The sequence below is a fragment of the Tubulanus polymorphus genome, chromosome 12, assembly GCF_964204645.1.
Source record: "Tubulanus polymorphus chromosome 12, tnTubPoly1.2, whole genome shotgun sequence".
Taxonomy (NCBI): Eukaryota; Metazoa; Nemertea; class Palaeonemertea; order Tubulaniformes; family Tubulanidae; genus Tubulanus; species Tubulanus polymorphus.
In genome coordinates, this window is record NC_134036.1 from 9,767,030 (window position 1) to 9,777,857 (window position 10,828).

Sequence of the window (10,828 nt, forward strand, 5' to 3'; positions counted from 1 at the left end):
TTAAGGAGTCTTTTTGCCAATCCATCTAATTGGTACAGAACTGGAAATATATCGGATATTCAGTTGTTGTCCGCGATTTTTGGCATTCTGTTAACACATAAATGAGGTATGTACCCCAAAAAGTAAGCAAAATATCCCAGAAAAACAGGTCTCATCCATTAATAAATAGACATTAGTAAGTGTCAGATTAAAAAATTGTGACAATCTTGAGACAAATCCAGGCTAAAATGTACCTACTAGTGGAGATATCATGAAATAAACCACTGTACTCAATTGCTGATGGCATTTAGACTCTGAAACAGTGATATTTAATGTAGGCCTAATTGATTGAACTATATACATACAAGAGGTTTGGATCTGCACTTTTACCAGGAGACCGCGTGTAGCATCGTTATGAAATAATGTGTAAATTGGTCGATGTTTCGCGTCCGGTTATTCATTTTAACCCTTCTGGTTGAATTGTATTTTTGTGATTATTTTGTATACCTTTCGGAGTGCGGGGTTCGAACCCTTCTAACTCTATTTTTTCCTAGAACATATTTCTCTGTGATGTATAGCATTTATTTACCGTTTTTATCATTAGCTTTTGTGTTGTTTCTTTCTCGTGTCCGCCGCGACCTTTTTGTAGCCGGCGTGCGGTTAGACTGGTTGCCGGTCTCTACCTATTCTGACTGCGAATGCAGATGGCGTAGTCTGGTTGCCTGTCCAATTCTTGTCAGAATAGGACAGGTTGAGCCCATCCGCCATCTTCCGTGGAATATACGGATCCAATCAGATTTCAGTATTTCATCACGTGAACAATGTAACATGGCCGCCTACAGAGTCTCTCGATTTACGTTCCATGGACCGATTTAAAGTCGTTTTTTATATCAATGAAGAAAGAAATTCCATTAAAACTGCCAGGTAACGCTTCTGCAACCACTTGTTTAGCATGTGGTACCGAAAATGTCGGTATTCAATTCAGGATGGCTGCGTTACAGTGCCGTAAAAACCTACCGGTCGTCAATCGGCAATTTGGACTGAAACAATACATACAATACTGCTACAATAGTACTACTAAAAGACATACTGAACCAGCCATGCAGCACAGGCTGCGGCAATTTGTTTGTTCACTCGAGGCGATTGATAGATTGTTCTGAATGTGACATTGGACATCAGCAGTTGATCCAGTGAAAATATTAACATCCAGGTAACTTCACTTACTTACTTCTTCGTTCAAAACAATTGTAAAAATATGATCATTGAATAGACTAAAGTGCTATTTCACAAATACTTTATTGATTGTCTATTGTAGATTGTTGTGAGCGTTTTAGTAATGATTTTGTGAGTTGCAATTTGTAGGATGTTTTTAAGAAATGGAAGTAATACGTATCAAATTAGCTCAACATGTACAGAATAGATTGCGATGCATCATCAAGGTAAGTCTGAACAATGGATTCTGAACCATTAATTGAAAAGTCAATCCAGGTTTAATTGTAAGTGATATGTATTTTAATTTCAGAAAGATAACATCATGCAGTAATCAAATAGAAGTGATGAGGTTTAAAGAGCTGGATTCTGTGAATAACTGCACTAGCGTTGCGAGCCTTCAATTTGAATTGTGATTGGATTTACTGTCTGGTCCAGTCAAGACTTACTTGGTCAAAAGACACTATAATTCAAATCTGGGATATCAGGATTGTCACAATTTGTCGAAGAAAACAAAACTGCTGTTTTATGTCATGAAATATGTAGAGTGTCATTGCTTATTCTCTTGTCAGGGGCTGAACAAGATTTTGTACCAGAAGTGAACAATAAATATCAAATTCAGTGAAAAAGAGTTTGTCGTGATGAATTTTATAATTGATTTCCAGCAAAGTCAACACTGACATTGTGAGGTCCATGAACAGAGGAGGATATTGCGAATTTCCAGTGTGATCTGAATAACTTGTCTTGACCAAGTCTCTTAATTTGACTGTCCCAACTTGCTGTCTGTATCAGGAAATCAGTAGGCTGAGGTGGATCCAAACGTATCCAATCTCACAAAGCACTAAGGAGTTCAACAATTGTAAACTTTATTCAGATACTAAATATAGTAATTTTACAACACTGTATTAAAACAACATAAATTCACTACTAAATGCATCTCACGAACTGTAGATATAGAAAGGATGTCCCCTGTTCCTTCAGAATGTTCTGTATTCAGTGACTGTCGAGGCTGAGCTTAGATTTCGATCCTTGTTAGTTTCTGTTCCGAGTAGTAGGAAAAGTTATCAGACACTTACAGCAATTAATGCCTCTCCGTCCATTGTAAAGTTTCCTTTTGTTTGTTGATTACATTGATGATTCGTTGATTATCAGATGCTATTGTAATCATTCATACCAGGGCTATTTTGATATCGCTCGAAGCTAAGCAGATTCGAAGAGACGCCATCTTAACCAGGAAGTAACTTGCTTCTTTACATGTTTGACCTTATTTGACATGCATCGAAAATGTAAAATGGAGGATGGGATCAACCGGTCTCTTACTGACAGTAGAGACCGGTAACCAGTCTACAGATGGTGCAGAATTGGACAGGCAACCAGTCTAGCGCGCGGTTGCCCGGCTCCGCCCTCATTGTCGCTGGAACTCAGCCAACCACGAAGTCACCAGGCACGCGTGACCAATCACGCGTGTCCGAGCTTTGTTCCAGCCAATGAGAGCGCGGGGGGACAATCGCGCTCTATAAGCAGCGCTCTATCGAGCAGCGCGCGAGATTGAACAACAAATCGTTCATTCGGACTGTCCGGCCTACTTCAAGCGCCGCCAGAGTAGAACGCGAAGTCGATCAGTTACGCTTTCCAGTTTTAAGTAAAAAATGTAAGAACCGTTGTCCGCGTGTCCCCTCTGGACACCCGGACCGCGTATGCTCGCCTTGTGATAGCACATGTAAATAGGTTATTTGCCGCCCGGACATTGTCCCCGGGTTCATTGCGTATTGTTGTCCGGCCTGCGGTCGACGTTGTCCCCGGCGGACATGGTTGTCCCCGGAACCCGCGTATTCGTTGTCCGGGAGCGTAGTGTAAATAGTTAAGATGTAGAACGACCGTGATCATATAATAATAATGTATATATTTAGAAATTATCGCGAGGTACAACACCGGATTTAATCTGTCTGCAAAATAAATCTACATACAGTTACTATTCCAAATTAAGAATGCCGTTTTGAGTTTTCGTGGACGTTTGGAGTGAGGAAGAGAGTCAGAGTAAACTAGCCTAACTTTTAGGGCACGAGGAATCCGGTCAGCTGAGGAGAGGCCCGACATTTTTCGGCCGGCAGGGTTCCAGCTGAATTACTCGCCTCCGAGAGGAGGACGAGCGGACCCGGACGTACCCACCAATTACGGTGAAGAGGCACGAAGAGATAGGGGACGCCCCAAGTGGATCCGGGCCGTGTGAGGCCCAAGTTCGGCGGAGGCGGGACAAGTCAGCTGCAGGAGTTGCTTGTCCCCCGCGAAATCCAAATATTACAGAGAGGCTATTTTGGTTGCCGTCTCCACGGAATCCGTTACACTTGGTAGGGCCCTACATGTACTGTAGACTTTGTCGAATCTCTTAGTGCTGGCCGTTGTGGTAGTTCACAAGCAGGGTAGCATAGAGCTGGGCCCAGAACCTTTGGCGGTAGGCTCCTAGCCACACGTGATAACGTTCAGTTAGCAGTACTAGAGGCTAGGCCTAGGCTATATCGAAAGCGGAAGTTCTTCGCGCCGCAAAAACATTCAATTCAAATTCAAATTTAAATTACTTTATTGCAACTTAATATTACAGAGTGCTCGCGGTTGACACTTGAAGTTTAGCTAATATAACAGACCATGATAAAATGTACAAAAGGAAATGCATTTTATAACCGCATGATTGATGGTAGCTCTGAGCGCTGCAGGGAAATTTTTATGACTAAAAGTGCAAATCATTCAGCGCCGGCCTCCACCAGGGCATTGTTCGTACCTAATACCATGCGATATGCGACACGATACGCCGGGATGGATCCAGGGTCAAAGCAGGTTTCATTCTAGAATAAGGGCTTTTTTCCACGGCTGTACGGCGTTTCGCTTCGATTGTCAATAGCGATTATTGATCCACGGCGGGGTCACGTGACCATCGCGCGTATGCTCCAAATGCTTAAGTACGCGATCTAACGGTTTTTCCTAGCTCCCTTAGTGTGCTTAAACGAACGAGGTTGACTTGATGCAATCCCCTGTAGCAGGTTCTTGAGTATATAGATTAGTTCGTAAGGGTATTAAACGCCATTTACCTGCGACTCTTTTGTTGCCGGACCGCTTCAAAGTGGAGAGAAAATTTAACGACTCGGGCGATACAAGTCTTGGGTACGATACTTTATATATCGAAAATATAGTACGATGGATCGTTTATAATTTTCGTCTATGAACTATATGAGCTTTTTAGCTTTCGTTTGATGTATAAAACGTCGGCCTTCCCTATCGATGATGGGAGAACAAGTGGAGCTCAACCCGACTCGGCCGTGGCGTAGGCTATGGCTAATTATTTAGGCCACTCGAGATGCGAGCTCGTCGCATTAGGCTATTTACCTGTTTACAATCCAGCACACTTCTTCACTTTCCGGATCGACCACAATACCAAAAGGCCTATTCAAACTATTACTAAGTACTGTGGTCACTCATTGGGCCAGTATTATTTTTTCAAATCTAGGCCAGGCCTCTTATGTCTAATAAGTAGGGTTTTCGGTATTATTTTCAGTTTCTTTTTTATTGCTATTACGCATGTCGGTAGGCTGGTGGATGAATGGCCTTGGGTGTTTGAATTCGAACCCTTAAGCTCGACATCTTTCCACTTTGGTAAGTAGGGCTAAGCTTCCTAATCAGAAATTGTCTATAAAATGCACAACTACCCTATGATTTTTGGAATATTTTCAGTTTTCTCGTTGGAAATAATTTGGAGTTCGAATTCAGCCCCTTACTCAAAATTTTGTTGTCGCTCCAGTTAGTATTCCTAATCAGAAATTGTCTATAAAGCACACAACTAGGCCTACTACATGGAGTTGATATATATTTTCAGTTTTCTCGTCGGTCTACTTCAACTCTCACTGTTTGAATTCAGACAGTTGCAGTTGCAGACATTTTGTCGTCGCTCGGTAAGTATTCTATTACTAATCAGAAATCAGAAATTGTCTAAAAATGCCAAGCTGCATGAAGCTGATTTTTCCAAATATATTTTCAGTTTTCTTGTCGACTTCTACAACTTCAAAATGTCACAACACTCTGGTAAGTTGAGCAACAACAAAATTAATTTTTTAGTTCATATGGATGAAATTGAAAGATCTTTAAAAACATTGCTATTTCTATTTTTCAGGTGGATCGCTTGGTTCAAAAGTTGGCGCTGGCGGGAAAAAACGACGGTTCGGCCAAAAAAGAAGAAACTGTGAGTCTAAATTTCATGAAAAACTCTTGTTGACTTTTTGATACTAATAAAGAATTCCTTAAGATATTCATTGTTCCTTTAATTCATTCATTGCATTTTATTTCTGCGAATGGTTTCTGGTTCGTGTTTCACATGATTGATCATGCATTTGTAAGTTCTAGATTTTCAGTAACCTTGAATTTGTTATTCAATCCAGAAAGCTTACTCTTATAAAAAGATACATGTCTTATTCAAATTTTGGAATACTCTGTTCCAGTTCATGGGAATCCAGGATGAAGTCATAATTTTAGGGATTAGAAAATCCATATCGGGGTTGTAGTCACGTAGTGATATTTTTTGGGAAAATAGATTGAATAAATAAAACCTTGAATATCCTGGGCCCGGTTTCATAGACTGAGTACCAAATAATCCTCAATCGGTGTGACAACCACCATAGTGAAAATGAGAAACCATGGTTATAACTGACAATTTTCTAAATGTTCCGAAACTATTTTGCTTCCACACATCTCTGAAACCCAGCCCTGGTGTAGAAATGAACTCAAATAAAATCACAAACAGATCAAGCTTCAAATGATTAATAACAAATGTCATACATGTACTGAATTTCATCAATTATGACGATTTATTTCACTGAGATATAGTTAGATATAGAAAAACTTGCACTTAATTGTGACGTAGTAAAATACATTTGATTATTAATCAATTACTCTAGAATTATGAATTGTTTTGCCTCTATCTTCTTCACTCTTACTCATCTTCAACTTCAATTTGCCTAGGTAAAAAAAAACTGGAGTTCATAAATTCTCCACCCCATAAAGATGAGTCAACTTTGACAGAGCCATGCTTAGATACTATAAGCATTACAACTGACGAAGAATCAAATTTCTGGCAAAAGTCTGACTCAACAAGAATCATTGAATTGGAAAATGAAGTTTCAACTTTGAGAAATCAAATAACAGAAAAAGACAAAATAATCAATCAGCAAAATATAACTATTTCTTCATTACAATCTCAATTAAAATCAAATGTACCAGTAATCCGTACCCCGTCAGTGTCAGCATCTAGAAACACGCTTAATAGTCGCGCAGATAAATTGAAAGATTTTGTTGAAGGAATATCATCACCAGAAAGTAACGTCCAAGATTCTGCTTGTACACTCGCCAAATTTTTCAAAAGGTATCCCACGGTATCGAATGCAGCCTTACGTGAAGCTGATATCAAACTGTTCCACATGCTCACCCCAAAACAGGCTGTTGACATTAAGTTGAGGCAACGAATGCCAATGATTCGTCTTCTTGATTTGAAGAGAGATTTAAAAAACTTTGACATTCCTGTATTTTCAACTGTGGCAGAAATTCGAACTGAAATAAAAAACAGAGAAATGTCATTTGCCCCTTATGTCATTGCGGGTGAAGAAATCCTAGAGATTAATTCCCGTACACACGAAAGAAAACTTGCGCCCTATGTAATCATAGATGATTTTCACGCACAAGCTCAAAGACATGCAGAACATCTGCACAAAATTGGAAATCTTTTATTCCATCAAAACTTTCACGATGAAATATGGATTAAGACAGGAATTGATAAGGGGGGTGGGAGTACAAAAATGGTTTTTTCCATAGTTAATGGGCTATCACCCAATAGCCCCGATAGTTGTGAATTGGTCGGTTATTTTGAAGCAACTGATAATGCTGAAAACTTGAAGATGATTTTCGGGCCATTAAAAGAGGCATTAGAAACCCCATTCACAATTTTTCTAGATGGAAAAACAATACAAGCTCGAACTTTTTTCATCGGGGATCTTGCATATCAAAGCACAATGATGGGTCATCAGGGCTCAACAGCATCTTATCCATGTCTTAAGTGCATGGTGCCTCTTGATGATCTGAGAAAAAAAGATGGCACCTCTCATTCCGCGAACACTTATCAAAACCGTAGTATTAACCACTATATCGAAAGTTCTAAATTAATCGAGACGGCACCAACCATGATTGGCCCGTCATCGCACAGTATTAGTGGTCCTATGCTGTATAGGCCACTTGATTTAGAACACTTAGTACCACCTCCTCTTCACATAACATTAGGAATCGGACTAAAAATCTATGATATGGTCGAAGACAAATGTAAAGATCTCGACCATTCAACATTAGGGAACAGAGACCCAGAACTGTACCATAAATGGAAAAGTGTATCAAACGTAGTCCAAAATCTTGTAAATGAATTGGAAGATTTGAAATTAATACTCGCACAAAATATCGAGACTATAGATGTATTGAAAAGAGCAGATCAGAGGCGACGTTCACCATTTCATTGTGGTGCCCCAATTTGTGTCATACAGGAAATAGAAAATGGAAATGTTAACAACTTTGAATACTGTACCTCTTGTGATTCACCGTACCACACTGACTGCATTTCGATTTATGGCACTGTGGAAGCGTTTAAGTGCATAAGGTGTCTCAAACCCAATAGTACAGGCCATAAGTTCTTGAAAAACCTCGAATCTGAAACTAATAAAATCAAATCTGACATAAAGGCAAAGAAAGATCAAATAAGACCTAGAAAATTAAAGCTAGATGAAATTTACAAAGAGGTTTGCTCAAAAATGGGTCCACTACAGTCAGCGCTCAATGAAAAACTGCATGAAATTGGGATAGACAGACAGGCTTACCATTCACTTTCATTCAATGGTAACCATATCAACAAGCTGTTGAACATAAACCCTGATAAAGGAATAAATAATCCGGTTAAATTACTATCTGTACTATCAGATTACCCAGACATTCAGCTCATATACCAAGAATTATTTCAACGGTTCGCACAAATGTACAAACTGTATTCTGCATGTAGATTTTTATCAGATGAAGAAGTGGCAGATTTGGAAACCTTCTGTAAGGATTTCGGTGCTTGGTTTCCAAGAACTTTCCCGGAACAAACAATAACACCCAAAATGCATATGTTAATTTTTCATGTGCCTGAATTTGTCAATATCTGGCGTTCTCTAGGAATGTTCGGGGAACAGGGCTTGGAAAGCAAGCACGCTAGCATGAATAGGGATGTCCGTGTTTATTCATGCTTGAGAAATAAAGTTACACGAGCGAAACTGATGTTTATCAACCAGGGTTTGTATAGTACTAAGTCCAAAACCGATGTCCGCGTTACACGAAAATGTTTTTGTGGAGGTTTCTACAAAAAAAATGGAGACACACGTTCTTGTAAATTATGTTTAAATATTGCAAACATACATTAGTCTTGCTTGTGTAACATGATTTACGGCTGTCTATCTGTCTGTTTGTCTGACAGTAGAGAAGTGGATGGGAAATGGGCAACTCTATGGTTTTTAAACCATAGAGTTATGTTCGGGTTTAATCCCTCCCGCTCGCTCTACTGTCAGCCGATTAAATATTAATGTATTCTGTTTGTCTATGTCTGTCTGTCTGTCTATCTGTCTGTTTGTCTGACAGTAGAGAAGTGGATGGGAAATGGGCAACTCTATGGTTTTTAAACCATAGAGTTATGTTCGGGTTTAATCCCTCCCGCTCGCTCTACTGTCAGCCGATTAAATATTAATGTATTCTGTTTGTCTATGTCTGTCTGTCTATCTGTCTGTTTGTCTGACAGTAGAGAAGTGGATGGGAAATGGGCAACTCTATGGTTTTTAAACCATAGAGTTATGTTCGGGTTTAATCCCTCCCGCTCGCTCTACTGTCAGCCGATTAAATATTAATGTATTCTGTCTGTCTATGTCTGTCTGTCAGTCTATCTGTCTGTTTGTCTGACAGTAGAGAAGTGGATGGGAAATGGGCAACTCTATGGTTTTTAAACCGTAGAGTTATGTTCAGGTTTAATCCCTCCCGCTCGCTCTACTGTCAGCGGCTGTAAACGTTTCAATAAAATCTTAATCTACTTACAACAATCCTTTCTACTTCACATCGGCATCACTTGAATTTAACTCTTGGAAATATCGCATCATCGCAGTATGTCATCTCCAGTAGGCTATGTCCTAATGAGTACAACAACAAAAATTTAGACAAAATATCGAGGTCAAGGGACTGACTAGCACAAAGCTGAAATAATTTTTGTGACAGCTTCTTTTTACAAATTGATTCACTTATGGCACCTCAGACTCAAAGACAAATTTCGCTAGTCCCAGTCAGACGAATCTCGCCACCCGGCCCCCCACAGTCCCAGTCCCGAATGACAAGAATTTTTAATTTCATCACAGGCACTTGAATATGGGCTTTGACCTTGTTGGTGTGTTAAAAATGATAAAATTTATTGTAATTTACGATAAAAACACCACGAAGTGGCATCGCAAATTTTCAAAAATCAATTTTGTTGCCAGTTGAAATCTTTAACGGAGCTAAAACAGTGTCAATATTTCCAAAAAATCATCTACAATTGAAATTATGGGCGTTCCTTGTATTTCAGGATTAAAATTAACACTTGGGACGTACTTCGGCAATCATCGGCAGTGTTCGGCTGTCCCGATAGTTGCGGGTAGATTTAAGCATTACGGAGATAGGAGCGTTTCCAGCCTTTCTGTATAGTATAGTTAGACGAGGGGCACGCGTTGCATCACGGGTAACTTCATTATAAAACATGGCGGATTATCGAAGTCAGGAATAACATATCGCTGGTGAATTATTAAATATTTATCCATTATCAAAGCCCATATTCAAGTGCCTGTGATTTCATAGGCTATTCCAATCATGTGGTCTAAGGATGACATGTAAGACAAATTGGCTTTCCTTTTGTCTCTTTCTCTGAGAAAACCACAGGACATTGGGGCCTAGGCCTACTACTATTTGCTGCTCTAATCGCTAAGTAGACTGTCTGTGCCAACTTACTCGACCGGACATTAACTGACGAACTGTTAGTGTTCCCTGCTATTTTAGGCCTACACTACTACTCGCTTTTGCCACACTCAGCGCTAGTCGGAGCTAAAAAGTGCATGCTCCGATCAGCAGTAGACTCTTCCCGGACATATATGTCGTAAAATACCCTTTGAGTAGTGTTATTACTATTTTCCGAGGATTTTAGGCCTAAACAAAGTGAAACAGCTGAGAGTTACTTCCGGGTAGCAACGCGACTAAAAGATGGAGATTAAGTTTATTTTCGCTTGCCGGTGAAGATTAAAACGGGTAAATTCTTAGAGGAAATTAATTATAAATACTACTCACACATATTACAACTATATTGTGTTTTTACTTACTATACATTTTCGAAATATAATCGACTGTTAAGGATCGGTATTGAACGCTCGCGCCGGCTTGCCGACTGCTTGAAGCGGCAGCCATTACAGATACACGGAATATTCCCAGCGGCCTTTGCGAATTTCTTAGAAAAGCACCTTGCCGCAGGTGGTTGTGGCAGGTGCGAGTTGACACTTTGTACAGCCGTGTTTCCATGCAT

General features: G+C 39.8%; 1 long non-coding RNA gene across 2 annotated transcripts; it reads right to left on the reverse strand.

Moving 5' to 3' along the window:
• Positions 1-6,760: 6,760 nt before the first annotated feature.
• Positions 6,761-10,484, reverse strand: LOC141914095 (uncharacterized). Of its 2 annotated transcripts, none has more exons than XR_012620694.1 (5): positions 10,438-10,484; positions 9,325-9,416; positions 8,085-8,136; positions 7,796-7,923; positions 6,761-6,777 (listed from the first exon to the last, which is right to left on the reverse strand). It is a non-coding gene; the product is annotated as an uncharacterized LOC141914095 (long non-coding RNA). The 2 variants fall into 2 exon arrangements; XR_012620695.1 differs by having other exon boundaries at positions 10,418-10,469.
• Between the last annotated feature and the right edge of the window lie 344 nt (positions 10,485-10,828).